The 16,552-nt window shown below is 50.1% G+C and overlaps 1 protein-coding gene across 23 annotated transcripts in view; it reads right to left on the reverse strand.

The window, feature by feature from the left end:
• Nucleotides 1-16,552, reverse strand: part of MADD (MAP kinase activating death domain) — a 987,832-nt gene that overhangs the window by 647,411 nt on the left and 323,869 nt on the right. The gene's annotated exons all lie outside the window — the stretch shown is intronic.

Here is a 16,552-nt window from a genome sequence, read left to right on the forward strand (position 1 = left end):
TGTGACAACCTCTCGGATGAATTCCACAACACAATCCTCAAGATCTCAACTTCGCACCCCAGCCACCCACTGTGGACATCACCACACAACCCCCCCCCATCCACCTGGAGCACCCACTACCTAACAGGCTGGAGCCCACTCACCACAGAAGACACCACCAGAATAACACAGTCCATCCACTCAAGATCCCCCCTCAGACTCCTGCCTTCACCACATGCACAACCAGGGAAGCACACCGATCAGCAGCAACCTCACCACCATCTTTAACTTCTCCATCCTCAGCAAATACTTCCAGGATCGATGGATGACACATGGAGGTCATGGCTCTGTTGAATAAACCCTCGGCCAATCCCGGTGATCTCTGCAGTTAAAGGCCCATCTCGCTCATTCCCTTCCCAGACAAAGTCCTGAAGAAACAGATCAACAACCAGCTCTCCAGGTGAGTATGAAGTCAGGGCACGTAGAAACAACATACGCATCCCTGGGGTACCGGAACGAACGGAGGGTCCAGCGGCAGACATCTTTGTGGCAGAACTGGTCCTGAAGCACCTGCAGCCTAAACGACTTTCGAGTTATTTCTCCATCGAGAGGGCCCATAGAGTCCCGGGAGGGCGACAAAAACCGGGAGCCCCCCCAAAGCCACTGATCGACCGTGTCTTCAACTACAGGGACCGTGACATGATACTTCAAACGGCACTGACTAATCCATCGATTAAAGTGGAAAACAGTGTGGTTACATTCTTCCCTGATTTCACGGCTAAGGTTCAGGCCCAGCGCCGCAGCTTTCAAGCGGTGAAAAAGGAGCTGCGAGACAGAGAGGTGAAGTACGCCATGCTCTTCCCAGCAAAACTACGCGTAGAATCAGGCGGCAAGACGTGGTTCTTCTCCACACCGGACGATGCTTGGGACTGGTTGGAAGGATGGCGCAGAGTTGAAAGACCAACGAAGAGACCGTAATAGCAGTCACAGAGCAAGTAGATCCACCCAGGGGTCTGAGCTAGGCGAAGATCTGTCCCAGATGGGGTTGGGAGAGACAACACGCAGCTGATCGAAAGAATTTCTGAGCTGGGACAACGCTGTAATGGTCGCAGATAAGTGAATTAGAACTGGTTGAGTGGACAAAGGGGTCCCCGGAACATTCTCTTGCTTAAGGGGGTTTCTCGCTCAAGACTTGGGGTATTTACTGTCTGCCTCAAGAGATGAGTGCAATAAAAGGGTTAAGCCCTTTTATTCAGGGAGCCAGGTGTGACCCATTAGACGTAACAATATAATCTATACTGTTAGCTTACGGCGGGGGAGGAAGGGCTGACTACCAGCACCCACTAGTAGTTTGGCCAGAGCGGGGGAGGGGTAAGGTTGCTCCCACATTACCTCTTCTATGATGGGTGGCGCAACAGGCCCTCTGCCTTGTTGGGGAGCGGGTAGTTGTAGATCCACTGACAGGGGGGCAGAGAGGGGGGTGGTTGGGGTGGATTCCACACTTAGTGTGCAGGGTAGGAAGGAGGGGAGGTTGTTGGGATTGGGGTTCTAAGTTCCTAAATGTTACATTTGTTGCGCCGGCAAGAGAGTCAGAGACATATGCAGAGGAAGCGAAAAAGGTACGCAGAGTCAAATGGGTACACATTGGGACAAAAGTGTTAAAATCCTGAGTTGGAATGTCAACGGGCTCAGGGATAAGGTCAAGCGCAGCGTCGTCCTACAGCATGTTAAACGGCAGGCACCCGATATCGTCCTTCTCCAAGAAATGCACTTAGTGGGTAACTCCTGTAAGGCTCTAACTAGATGGGGCTACAAATTAATGGCGCATGTCGGCTTCACGACCATCTCAAGGGGGGTTGGTATCATGGCAAGAAACTCCTTTCCACTTTCCTTTAGAGTCCACACGAACAGACGACCGGGGCAGATATATTGGGGTCACGGGTTTATGGGAAGGTACCACACTGACGCTCATATCGGTGTACGTGCCACCTGGGCTCCAGAGCGAAACGTTTAAAGATCTGGGCTTGCTCCTCCTCTCAATCCCAGAAGGTCTCCTTGTATTGGGGGGTGACTTTAACGCAGTGTCCTCAGGCACCCTGGATCGCCGCCCTCCTCGCGAGATTGGGCCTTCTTATCAATGGCTGCCTAACTTCATGGAAGCGCTGGGGTTGGTAGATGGGTAGCGAACATACAACCCCGACAGAATCCAACATACCTTTCACTCCGGGGCCCACCATAGTCTCTCCCGCATAGATTATATTCTAGTTCCAGCCTCTCAAGTGACTAATATCCTAGAAATAAAACACATAGCGCGAGAAATCTTCGATTATTCCCCGGTATGGTCGCAGATAGTTCTCAGCCAGGTAAGGGTGGGGAGAATTGCTCCTATTAATCCATGGTACCTACGAAATCCTGGGGTCCGCAAGGCACTACTGGAATCTATAGACCATTATTTACAGGAAAACAAAGGGTCGGTGGCCTCCCCTCAGTCCCTTTGGGAGGCATTTAAAACAGTCATCCGTGGTCAGGCACTGTCGCAAATTGCTGAGACAAAAAAAGAAAGACAGAAAGAACTTGTAGAAGCAGAGAAGGATATCCTCCAACTGGAGGAAGAGCTAGAAGCTGAGGTAACGTACGAAAAACTCCACTCTCTACCACTTAAGCAAGACGACTACAAAGCATTGGCTACAGACAGGGCTAAAAGTCTAGGGAGGGAAAAGCTGGGTAAATTGATTGCGTGGCTCGACAAGAAGGAATAGGCTAGTAGGCTGGTACCGGAACTCAGACGCTAACGGTCAATCCCCGACTGACCCACAAGACATTGTAGATCACTTCGCAACTCACTACAGCACTGTAAATTGCAGCACAGCACCATTCCCCGAGGAGGACTCCCAGTCCCTATTACAAGATATAACGCTCCCTTCCCTGACGAAGGACGAGCATCACTTTCTGGAGGGGGAATTGACGAATGACGAAATAGCACAGCCGTTAGGTCCTTGCACTCAGGAAAAGCCCTTGGCCCCAATGGTATTCCCATTGAGCTGGACAAACTTAAACCGGAAAAGCTAGCCCCATATTTGCGGCCATGTTTGAAGAAAGTAGGTACCTGGGTATCCTGCCCATGGATCAAAACGTTGCCACACTAATCACTATTCATAAAGAGGGCAAACCCAAGACTGACTGTCCCTACTCAACGCACAGCCCAAAATCCTCGCCAAGCCAAGCTTCTTGCTAATCGCCTGGTCAAGTTAATCGGCGGCTTGGTCCACCCTGATCAGTCAGGGTTCATGCTGCGCCAAAATACCGCCTTGAATTTGCGCAGGGTACATGGGGTGTTGGGGAGAGCAGCCACGATTCAGGAAGCTGCAATAATCGTATTGTTGGATGCGACCATGGCATTCGAAACTATCGAATGGCCATATCTCTTCGCAGTCCTTGCAAAACTGGGATTTGTCCCGGGCTTCACACAGTGGGTGTGGCGCCTATATTCGGAACCCCTGGCACAAGTTGTTGTTAACAATAAGAAATCTGACATGTTCGGCTTAGGCTGAGGGACCCGCCAGGGATGCCTACTCTCCCCTCTTCTATTCGCCCTTGCACTGGAGCCGCTTGCGGCGTTGATCCGCAAAGACCCAGAGATACAAGGTCTGCGTTGGTCCCTCAAACGGGAGGACCGTATTTCTCTATATGCAGACGATATACTGCTGTATTTGGCCTCCCCGAAAGCATCCCTCATTGCAGTTCTAGACATTCTGGAGATATTTGGGAGATACTCTGGGTTTTCCATTAACTGGAATAAGTCCCTCCTATACGTCCTCAAAGGCGGCCCACCTGCCCTCCGGCGGGGCTGTCCCATCCAAATCAACACAATAGGCTTTACCTACCTGGGTATTTGTATTTCCCTGGATCAGACACTCCATTTCAATCGCAACGTTCCACCACTGCAAAGGTTGAAACGCGACATTGCCAGCTGGAGAACACTCCCGCTCTCACTTCTCAGTAAAGCAGCCCTCTTTAAAATGATGTCCCTGCCACACTTTCTATCCGCACTTCAGAACTCCCTAGACCCGGTTCCGGCATCGTACTTCAAAGAAATCGAGGGCTTGCAATGGGACTTATTATGTGACGGGAATGCCCTAGATAGCCTTAGCCAAACACACACTGAATTGGTACGACAGGGGAATCAGTCTCCTGGATATAAAAAAATACTACTGGGCAGCTCATCTTGCGGCTGTTAACCATGGCACTTATGGGCACCCAGACGATTCGGGATATGCAATGGACAGGTGGCTCCTACAGGAGGGGGGGGGGGGGGGGGGGGGGTGGGGAGACTACAAAAGGGCACTCTACTCGAAACCCAAACGTGACTACCTCACTGGGGCGACCAAACATTCGGTCCAAGTGCGGCATGCTGCAAACAAGGCGATGGGGTGGGACCAAACGCTCACGCTGGCCACCCCCCCTTTGGGACTCGGAAAAGATGGGCAACTTGTGGAAGACAAAAGGGTTCAAAAAATGGGATTCGCCACGCCCTTCAATCAAATATCCAGACAGGCTCCTATCCCTCCCTCCCCCCTGGAATCCTCTCCACTTGAAGATCGACTACTAGACGGCCACATGCCCGAAAACACTATACCTTTAACTTAGAAGAAATTAATCAATAATATGGCTGATCCTCTGCACCCGCTTCGAGAAAAATGGATGAGGGACAGCATTGAGCTAGATGATGAGGAGTGGCAAGAGGCAGTGTCCTCCCCGAGGGTGGTGGCGATCTAAGCTAGACTCCGGTTAATACAACTCAAAATTCTTCACAGAGTGTATATCACGGAACCCGGTTTGGTGCATATGGGTAGAGCTGAGAGAGGAGACTGTAAACAACAATGCGGTCAGGTGGGCACATTTATGCACATAATATGGGAATGCGACCACATACAAATACACGGCATCCTCAATGAAGTGCTCACTTCTGTCCTCCACCCGGAGGCGCGGAGGTGCCTTCTCAACATGTGGGAACCTACAGACCTCAACAACTATGCAAAACAATGGGTCACTCTGGGACTAATGCTAGCAAAAAGGAATATTGCGCAAATGTGGGGAGCCCCACATCCACCTAGAGTAGAGGCATGGAAAACAGACCTAGACTGGTGTATGTATAGAGAGAACACTGTATATGTGGCACGAGGCTGCCCTAGGAAGTGGCCACGGCTATAGAACCCCTGGAGTGCCTACCGAGGGAATATCTGCAACCCACCGCATAGTATTGATCTGGAAGAAGCCTCCTACCCAATAAAATGTTTTCCCAATGTACTATTATGCAATGTTATTTGATAATATCTTTGCTATCCAAAAGGTGTAATTTGTATCCTCTGTACTGTATATTTTATGCCGGTGAATGTTTACTTAATAAAAAGAAATATAAAAAAAAAAAACAACCAGCTCTCCGCGCATCTTGAATAGCACCACATCCTGGACTCCTGGACTCCATTAAGTCAGGATTCCCAGGCAACCAATGCACGGAAACCGCCCTCCTAGAAACAACAGACTACATCCACCTAATCATGAACAAAGGAGAAACCGCTGCAGGTATCCTGCTCAACCTCTCGGCAGCTTTCGACCTAGTCTCCCACATAACCCTGATCACCAGAATTCAGAAGTTCAAGGACTCACCCTCAGTTGTATCTACTCAATCAAACATTTGTAGAGCGCACTACATACCCGTGAGGGTCTCAAGGTGCTGGAGGGACTGGGGGGGGGAGGGGCGCTACGGATCGAACAGCCAGGTCTTGAGTAGCCTCCTGAAGGTCAGCAGGTCTTGGGTCTGTCGTAGGTTCAGTGGGAGGGTGTTCCAGGTCTTGGCGGCGAGGTGAGAAGGATCTCCCGCCAGTGGTTGTTCTTCGGATGTGCGGGATGGTGGCGAGTGCGAGGATGGCAGAGCGGAGCTGGCGGTTGGTATGTAGAAGGAAAGTCATCTGTTGAGGTATGCTGGGCCGGTCTTGTGGAGTGCCTTGTGTGTGTGGATGAGGAGTTTGAAGGATATCCTCTTGTACTCCATCTCCAACAGAACACAACAGGTCAGACTCTCAACTTTCACCTACGAACCCAGTAAGCTCATCTGTGGAGTCCCCCAAGGCTCCTCCCTCACCCCAACACTGTTCAATGTTTACAAGTCACCTCTCACCTGCATCATAAGAACCCACATCAACTTCGTCTCCTATGCTGACACTCCGCTCATCCTCTCCCTTACAGACAAGAACACCAGAAACAATTTCACCACCTGCATGACCAACATAGCAAACTGGATGTGAGAGAACTGTCTCAAATTCAAGACGGATAAAACAGAGGTCCTGATCTTCATAAATAAGAACTCCCCTTAGGACTCCTCCTGGTGGCCACCAACTTGGTTCCTACACCCAGCACTCCAGACCATGCCAGGAACCTCGGCGTCCTCCTTGACAACAAGCTTTCGATGAACAAACAAGTCAATGCCGTGATATCATTCAGTTATCATATCCTCCGAATGCTTGGCAGAATCATCAAATGGCTCCCCATGCACACCAGACGCAGTCACCCAAGCCCTGTTCACCAGCAGACTTGACTACAGCAACACACTATCTCTCCGCATCTCCAGCCACCACACTCAAAGACTCCATTCAAATGAAGAGCACACATCACGCTCCACCTCACGATTCTGCACTGTGTACCCATCCAGAAACGCTGCAAATTCTAGCTCCTCACCCACGCCTACGAAGCTCCCCACAACACAGTACCAGCTTATCTCAATGAACGACTACAACTCTACAGACCCTTCAGTCACCTACGTTCCACTTCTCTCTACCTCAAACAAATCCCCCCACATCCACAGAAGACAGGAGGATGCGTTTTTTCTTTAATCGCAGGAATAAGCAGGAAACTACTCCCTCCACATATCCGGAGCACTACTCCATTCCTCAACTTCCACAAGAAGCTGAAGACCTGGTTGTTGAACTAGTAGCACCTTCAGACCTATACTCCGACCTATACTCCTGCTCTGGCGCCTGGATACCCTCATGGGTGATAAGCTGCGCCCCACAAATCCCCATAATATCATTGAGGCTGCTTATTCACCACTACATAAGCCCTCACTGACTATACGGGTACGTAACTAGTCTGCAGATGGAACGAAAAGAGTTCAGTGGCACCCTGAACATCACCACGGAGTCTGCTGGGAAGTAACCGTACTATCCAGAGGATGGGGTTACAGTATTTGCTTAGGTGGGGAAGTGGCCATTGAGTCGTCAAGTGTAAACCCAGAGCCAGAGACCATTGAGCTAGAGTCGAAGGGCTTTCAGTAAGGTTGCAGCTTTGCATTTTATTCATATCATAAGCCCACAGAGTTCAACTTTGTTTATCAACATTACAGTAAACCTGAAGACTCCCCGAGCGGTTTATTCGGGCAGTACCCCTTAACAAAACATCAGCCACAGGGCCCAGGTGACAGAAAATGATCACCTGCTGTGTAAACCCTACCAATATATTTTGGGCTGTATCTCGGTCCTAGGAGTTGCAAGCAGTTGCTTGGTTTCAACGTGCATCCTAATTTTAATAATGGTTTATTTACTGCACCAGGCTGTATCGGAGTTCATATAGCCTAGAACGTCCTTCAACGAACCTAGAATGATTGACTGTGCCACCCCTGGAGAGTCAATATCCCGACGAGGACAACCCGATTACCTAAATGGAGTACAACAGGATAGGTGGTCTTGGGACTCAGTGTTAAAAGACAGTACACATATGCACCAGGGTCTCAAGAATGACTGGATAGAAGGCACTATGGGGAAAGGAATACTGGACATCGAGTTCTATCGCTCTGCGAGTCATGGCTTGTTTTGCAGGAACGTGCCCACATTTCTCAGATTCCACATACAAGCATACTCGTGAAGACACTAGCAGACGGCCAAGTGGCAGCTGGGGAGGCGAAGGAGGGTGGAGGCACAGGGTAACACAATCAGCACTTCTGGGGCAAGGCCGAAAAAGCCAGAACATTGTGGAGGAGCTGAGCCATACGAGAAGGAGCCCGAAAGTTCCGGACACTTCAGAATCAGTAAGAGATGGGATGATTAAGCACCAGACGCAGTATTACACTCTGACTGCAACAGTGGTTGATGTGTCAACTAATTCAGTTGTATAGTTTGCATCATTACGATTCCCTGAACTTTCTTTTTGTTTTGCTCCCCTTTGGTTCCCTTGGGTGGTTAGAGCAGTTCAGACACTTACCTTCGACAGATACTGAACTTTACTTGTTGCCTTTCCAGCATTTCTGCTTCAACTACTCCAAATCATCTTAAAACATAACATAACATGTTCTTTTGTATAGTGCACGTATCACCCGAAAGTCTCAAGGCACTGAATAACAGATGTATATTGTTACCCAACTCAATGGTACTCATTTTATCGACCTCAGATGGATGAAAGGCTGAGTGGACCCGCCGGGATTAGAACCTGTGACCATGAGGTCGAACACAGGCCCCTACAGTGGATGCATTTGTCCACTGCGCCACCAGACCCGATCTTGGCTCCGGGTGTCTCTACTACTGGGGCCAACCTTCGTATTTGGTTCCCAGACTGTCTGTTGGTCTTTGAGAGCTAGTCACAGCTGCTGTGCTTGCATACTCTGGTAATGAATATGCTACTTACCAGTATGCATCTGTTCTTGGCATGTAGGGCTGCTGACATTCATATGTGTGCATAGATCGCCGCCTAGTGTTGGGTCCGGATGTTTGCACGTTGTTGTCCTGGAAGAGTCTTCGAAGTATCCTTGGATAGGTGACTCCTCCCCTGGACTACAGTGCGCATGGGCATCCTCTCCATCCTCAGATTGTTTTTCGCCATTGTGGCAGTGATGGAGTAGATACAGAAAAGTGATGGCCATGCTTACAGTAATTCTGAGAGCTGCAGCTGCTACAGGCGCCGGGGAGGAGGGAGGGCGATATGAATGTCAGCAGCCCTACATGCCAAGAACAGATGCATACTGGTAAGTAGCATATTCAGTTCGAGGCATGTGGGCTGCTGAATTCATATCTGTGCATAGAATGTATAGCAGTGCCCTCTATTAGCGGCGGCTACCAGTGCCAGCTGCAGCGGTCTGAAAAAGGGTTTTGAGAACAGCCTGTCCTACAGCTGCCTGCTGTTTTGATTGCACATCTACACAATAGTGTTTGGTAAATGTGTGTGTAGTGGACCAGGTGGCTGCTCTACATATATCATGCAGGGGAATATTTCCTAGAAAAGCCATGGAGGCCCCTAACTTACGTGTTGAGTGGGCTCGTGGGGGAATAGTTAATGTGCGTTTTGCCTTTTGATAACAAATTTGGATACACTTAACTATCCATCTGGCTATCCCTGCTTTGGAGATGGCGTTACCTTTGTGGTGTGGGGCAAAGGCAACGAACAGTTGTTTTCTCTTCCTAAAGGGTTTGGTCCTGTCGATGTAATACATGAGGGCCCTTTTGACATCTAGTGTGTGGAGTGCCCTTTCCGCGACAGTTTGTGGGTTTTGGAAGAAAACGGGCAGTTCAATAGTTTGATTCATGTGGAACTGCGATATTACCTTGGGCATGAATTTGGGGTTGGTACGTAGTACGACCCTGTTGGCATGAACCTGTATAAATGGCTCTTGAACTGTTAGTGCCTGGAGTTCACTAACTCTTCTTAAAGAAGGGATCGCTACCAGGAAAGCTACTTTCCAGGTGAGGAATTGAATCTCGCATGAGTGGAGAGGTTCAAAGGGTGGACCCATCAGGCGTGTGAGGACCAGGTTGAGGTTCCACATTGGAGCCGGTGGGTGGCTTGGTGGAATGACTCGTTTGAGTCCTTCCAAGAATGCTTTGATGGCAGGCACTCTGAATAGAGAGAGGTGCTGCCTGGTTTGTAGATAGGCTGATATTGCGGTCAAATGGACACGTATAGAGGTGTACGCCAGATTGCATCGGTATAGGTGTAGGAGGTAACAAATGATGTTTTGGATGGATGCGTCCAGCGGGTTAATGTCATTATTACCGCAATAAATGACGAACCTTTTCCATTTGGCTGCATAGCAAGCTCTTGTAGTGGGTCTCCTGGCCTCCTTGATGATGTCCATACAGTCAAGTGGCAGGTTGAGGTAGCCGAACTCTAGGACTTCAGGAGCCAGATCGCCAGGTTCAGCTGTTGCGGATCTGGGTGCTGAATCTCTCCATGGTTCTGCGTCAAATGCGTGGGTTTGATCCGCAGCCTTTGATGCGGCACCACGGAAAGTTCGAGGAAGGTGGTGTACCATGGCTGGCGTGCCCACGTAGGAGCAACTAGGACGAGTGTCAGGGAGTGTTGTCTGAGTTTGCGAGCCACCAGCGGTATCAACGGCGCTGGGGGAAAAGCGTACGCAAATCTGCCGGACCAGTTCATCCATATCGCATTGCCCTGCGACTGCGGATGTGGGAACCTGGCGGCAAAGCTTTGGCATTTTGCGTTTTCGCTTGTGGCGAACAGGTCTATCTCTGGATGACCCCACTGCTGGAAATACGGCTGGAGTACTGATGTGTGTAACTCCCACTCGTGCATCTGGTGGCTGTGTCTGCTGAGCAGATCCGCCACCTGGTTGTCCTTGCCGGGGAGGTGTTCCGCCATGAGGAACATGTTCCTCTGAATGGCCCACTTCCACATGCTCTGAGCCAGATGAGACAACTGTGGAGAGTGCGTTCCTCCCTGCTTCTGTATGTAGTACATTGCGGTCATGTTGTCCGTCCGGATCAACACGACCTTGTTGCATAGATGTACTTTGAATGCCTTCATGGCCAGGAAGATTGCCATCAGTTCCAGAAGGTTGATGTGCATTTTCTTCTGTTGTGTCGTCCATAGTCCCTGCACTGTGTAGTGGAGTACATGAGCTCCCCATCCCTGGAGAGACGCGTCCGCTGTCAGTACTATTTGTGGAACAGGCTCTTGGAACGGTCGGCCCTTGCAAAGGTTTTGTGGATTCCACCAATGCAGAGAGTTGTATGCCCGACCGCTCACCAACACTAGGTCTTTCAACTGTCCTTGAGCCTGATTCCACTGACGTGCTAAGCACTCCTGAAGCGGGCGCATATGTAATCTCGCGTGCGGGACTATGAAAATGCAGGAGGCCATCATGCCTATCAACTGCATGAACACTCGCGCAGGAAGGGAGTGTTGGGGTTTGAACTTGGAAATCAGCATTTGCATGCTGTTGATCCTCACTAAATTTGGCTGAGCTGTGGCTGCCAGAGTGTCTATAGTCGCACCCAGGTACTGTTGTACGTGTGCGGGCTGGAGATGGGATTTTGGGTAATTTAGTGAGAATCCCAGACTGTGAAGGAGGTGAATGGTGCGGGACATGTGGCTGGCACATTGCTGGGCTGACTTCGCTTGAACGAGCCAGTCGTCCAGGTAGGGGTAGACGTGTATGTGCTGCCTCCGTAGATGTGCCGCCACAGTAGCTAGGCACTTTGTGAAAACCCTGGGTGCTGTTGTCACGCCGAAGGGCAGGACTTTGAATTGATAGTGCTGTCCCTGAACAGTGAACCTGAGGTATTTTTTGTGTGAGGGGTGAATGGGTATGTGGAAATACGCATCCTTGAGGTCCAGTGTGGCCAGGAAGTCTCCCTGCTTGAGAAGCGGAAGGACTTGCTGGAGAGTGAGCATGTGAAAGTGCTCGGAAAGAATGTACCGGTTCAGGGGTCTTAGGTCTAGTATAGGTCTGAGTGACCCGTCCTTTTTCGGTATTAAAAAGTAGAGGGAGTACACTCCCGTACCTTGCTCGTGGACGGGTACGACCTCTATAGCGCCTTTTAGAAGCATACTTTGCACCTCTTGCTGTAAGAGCGTTAAGTGCTCTGAGGACATAGGACGGTTTCTTGGAGGTATTGTGGGTGGAGTGGAGGTTAGCTCTAGACAGTAACCGTATTTGACAATATCTTTGACCCACCTGTCCGTGGTGATGGAGTTCCACGTGGGCAGGAACCTTTGTAGCCTTCCCCCGACAGGTGTTATGTGGTCGGGAGGAAGGGAGAGGGCGTCACTGCTTGTTCTTGGGGGAGGACCTGGTGTTGCCATAGCCGCGTCCTCTGCCCTTTGTACTGGAGCCACGATATCCACCCCGGGTGTTCTTATCGTAGGTGGTTTGGGTATTGCCCTTGTTGTATGTCTGCTGTGACCCCTGTCCTCTACCTGCTCCTCTATTTCCGGGGCGACGAAAGGAGCTGCTCCGAAAGGACTGAGTCTGGAGAGCCCCCATGGACTTTGCAGTGTCCGTGTCCTTTTTTATTTTCTCAAGGGCTGTGTCAACCTCCGGCCCGAATAAATAGTCGGGGTTGACAGGTTGGTTTAGTATATTATTTTGCACCTCAGGTTTGAACCCGGAGATTCGCAACCAGGCATGTCGTCGCAGCAGGACGCTTGTGTTTATGGCCCTGGCAGCCGTGTCTGCAGCATCTAGTGCACACTTGATGGAAGCATTTGTGAGTAGCTGTCCCTCTCTGATAAGAATTTCTGCACCTTCTTTGAACGGGTCAGGGAGATGTTGGAGTAGTTGCTCCAATGTGTCATAGTGCGCTCTATCGTAGCGAGCGAGGAGCGCTTGAGTGTTGGCTATGCGCCATATGTTGGCAGCCTGGGCGGCAACTCGCTTGCCAGAGGTCTCTAACACCTTGGACTCTTTGTCCGGGGGAGGAGCGTCACCTGTCGTTTACAAGTGTGCCCTCTTGCGAGCATTCGCAACGACAATGGAGTCGAGAGGTAATTGGCCTCTGATGTAAGTAGGGTCCCCAGGTGCTGATCTGTACTTTTTGTCGATCCTGGGGTTTATCACCCTTGCCCTGGTGGGTTCCTTGAAGATGTCCTTGGCTGGTTTGAGGACCCCTTTCAACATGGGCAGAGTCTTTACATGCCTTTCTGAGGAAGCGAAAGTGTCCATAAGGAAGTCGTCTTCCACGGTGTCAGAGTGAAGCTGCACTCCATGATTATTCGCAGCACGTTCAATAAGAGCGTTGAACGCTGCAGTGTCCTCTGTGGGAGATGTTTTCGCTCCATAGAGTTGTGGGTCCTGTGCATCTAGAGGTGCACTGGGGTCTGCAGGGTCGCCCCAAGTTTGATCAGGGTCCTGTTGGTCATCAGGGTCCATGTCTCCGTGGTAAGGGACTTGGTCATCCATATAGTCTGCCAACGCATCCGTGTCGGAGTGTGTGGGAGAGAATGATAGAGGATCCTGGTAGGGCGAGTCGAAAGATTCGCAAAGCACAGGTTCTGAGTCCACAGGCAGCTTTCTTTTTAGTGGGATCCTGAAAGGGTCCAAGGGTGGCTCCGAAGTTATCCTCCGGTCATGGATAATCATCCTGCCGGTATTGGCGTCGATGTAATGTGACGGAGACGTCTCAGCAGGTGTAACCGTGGTGTGGGTGACCCGTGTCCTGAGTTGGAACATTTTCGGGATCGTGGATGGCGGCAGGCCAAAAGTTATGTTGGCTGGCGCCGAAGAGGCTGCTTGAGCTTTTGGTGGGCCGGAGCCAGACGTGTCCTGGAGGACCGTTTGGGTTTTGCTGCCTTGTGCTGCAACGGTTCGCACTTGAAGCGCTTTCGAGGCCTTAGCGCCGACTAGGTTTGTAGAGGCGGCCGTGGACTTTTTCGGCGCCGGTGGGTCATCGGGTCGAGGGGCGGAAATGGCCGTCGACGTTTTCGATGCAGGAGGCTTTGGTGTTGCCGTGGAAGCGACGTGAGACGCAGCAGGCAGTATGACCTTTGGTTTAGGAGTCGATGGCGTCGGCGCCGCGAGCCGAGCAGGTTTGATGGCACCGAGGGCCTTTTTCCGTATGCCGACTCCGACATCGGCCGCTTCAAGTTCGGCACCGAAGTCTCGTTTGTTGCGCTCGGTGCCGATGCGTGTCGCTGGCGTCGAAGGTGTGGAAGGCCTCGATCCGACTAGCGCCACTTTCGGTTTCGGTTTCATTTGTACCAGTGCAGCTTTCGGTTTCGGTTTGGTAGAAGGGAAACCAGCCGGTTTAGGTAATAATGGCTGCCGCTGAACGTCCGAGGCCGGGCCCGAGGGCGGGGCCGAAGAACTGCGGGATAGGTCTCGGGTAAGGCCCGAAGGCGATCCCTCGACCGGAGCCATAGACTGTGGCACTGGGCTCTCGTCAGTCTGAACGGGTAGGCCTTGCTCGTCATTGGAGCTACTCTCTTCGGCCCCTAAGGCCTCATCGCCGTCTCCTACCTCGGTGTTGTCTTCATCTCTGCGAAAGGGTGATTCGTCGACGTCGTCCGAACCGGAGTCATGTTCGGAACCGGGATTGGAGGGTAGGATTTCCAATTCCTCGACATCTTCGGCGTTGAAGATGTCTGCCGGGGCCGGTGCCGCGTGCTGCGCTTCGAGTCTCGCCGCTCGTCGATTCCGTAGCGTCTTCTTGGAACGGAACCGGGCACAGGCCATGCATGTCGATTCGTCGTGGTCCGGCGACAAGCATTTGTTGCACACCGGGTGGACGTCGATATGGGGATATTTCGCATTGCATACCGGGCACCTCTTGAATGGTGTCCTCGACTCCATCGTCGGTGTCGTCGATGGTCAGGTAAAAAGCGAAAAGTTGTTTCCAAAGTTAGTAAGCTAACAGGTAGAGTCGAAACCGATCGAGTGAACAGTACCGACGCGAACTAAAGGCCTTTTGGCCTCGATACAAATTTTTTCCTAACTGGAGTTAAGATAGCACATCCGAACCCAATGGCGGAAAAAAACAATCTGAGGATGGAGAGGATGCCCATGCGCACTGTAGTCCAGGGGAGGAGTCACCTATCCAAGGATACTTCGAAGACTCTTCCAGGACAACAACGTGCAAACATCCGGACCCAACACTAGGCGGCGATCTATGCACAGATATGAATTCAGCAGCCCACATGCCTCGAACTACTGATACTCGCCAAACAGTGTATACTGATGTACACAAGTGTATTTAGGTGAATGGTACCTTCTCGTATAGGATTACATGGGTTACGAGTCAGTCAATTGCAATCTGAAAGTCTATGCCACACAACTTCCACCAGCCCGTGCTTTCGAGGTCATCAAGCTGAGATGCTTACAGAGAGTCTCTTTCCTCAAATTTTTCCCGAATACTGGTACTTAAGATTTTGGAGTTCACCATATAAGTTATTTGACGGAAAGGGGAAGAAGTGGGGTTAGCATCGGAATCTGTAGCCAAAATTCCAGTGAAAGCCTGACAGCATGATGAACATCTTCAGGAAGGCCATCTGAACAAAAGCCAGCATTTGTGGATATAGATGCTCCCTGAAACAAGTCTGGGCATCTCTAGAGAGGAGGGAGGAAAGGAAGCCAGAGATGTCCCAATAAGACAGTGATTTTACTTTGGAACCCAGTGTCTAGATGAAGAGGCAGGAGTGGAATAGGAGCAGGCGAGTTTCATTTCTTTGTAATTTTTGTGTTTAGTGGTACCAGCGGAAGGCAGAGAGAAGCCCTGCTGTTCACCAATCAAATTCCTGAACTTGGGGTAAGTCTTTAATTCATACTCCGGTACAGAGAAGATGCCACAGAAAGTAACACCAAAATATAGCAAGATCTGTAATCTAGCGTTTGAGGCCCAAGAAAAAAAGGAAATGAGGTCAAGGTGTGGCGCGTCACCAATATTTTACATCTTGAGGCACCTACCATTGACAGAGCTGTTTGAGTAACGCTTCGTGGCCTTTGCAGGAATTGAAGTATCGAAGATACAATCTAATGCCTGGGGATATTTTAAAATTGCTGTGGGCAGAATTATCTATTAGATAGGAAGCCATGTTTTAAAAAGTATTTTATCCGAGTTATGCATTTGTTTTTAATCCTACATGATTTTTTTATTTTTTTTAAAGGACAGTAAAGGTTTAGCAATGTTTCAAAGTGCTTATGAAGCAATGTGGCTTGTGTCTTGGGAGGCAAGGAGAACGCTTTCAGGGATACGGAGCAAGCGTTCCATTTGTGTGTGTTATTGCACACTCCACCTTACTTGGTTAAAATGAACCCAGCAACTGAACCTAATCCAACTTTGTACGGTTCAATGTTGAACTTTAAAAGAAGGAAGGTGGTCAGAGAGAAGGTCACAAAGTGATCACTGTTCACGTAACAGTCAAATTGCTCATTGGTGAAAGCGAGTTGTTAAATAGTCCTTTCTATCTCCACATCAACCCCAAGGGAAAGAACAAATGGACAAGAGGAGGCACGCACTTAAAATTATAAAGATAAAAGTAGCAATACTATATCCAAAAATGCTGGAAAACGACTCTCCCACCTGGGAATCCGCAAAATCACCTTAATTAACAGGAGCAAAAACGCAACAAACAATCCCATTCATGAATAATCTCCAGTAATTACACGATTACTGGCTGCAGTAACGTAACTACTGGAATCCGGATATTCCGCAGATTTGCCAGTAAGTTTGAAATAAGGGCCAGTACTTCAAAGGTGGCTGGGATTCCTGCTCTTTTGCTAACAAGACTGTTTGACGGCTCACTTTCGGAAAAGGTCCATACATGCATTTAAACAAGTGCTCCTCTGCCGAGTTGT

The sequence above is a fragment of the Triturus cristatus genome, chromosome 3_1 (assembly GCF_964204655.1).
Source record: "Triturus cristatus chromosome 3_1, aTriCri1.1, whole genome shotgun sequence".
Classification (NCBI taxonomy): domain Eukaryota; kingdom Metazoa; phylum Chordata; class Amphibia; order Caudata; family Salamandridae; genus Triturus; species Triturus cristatus.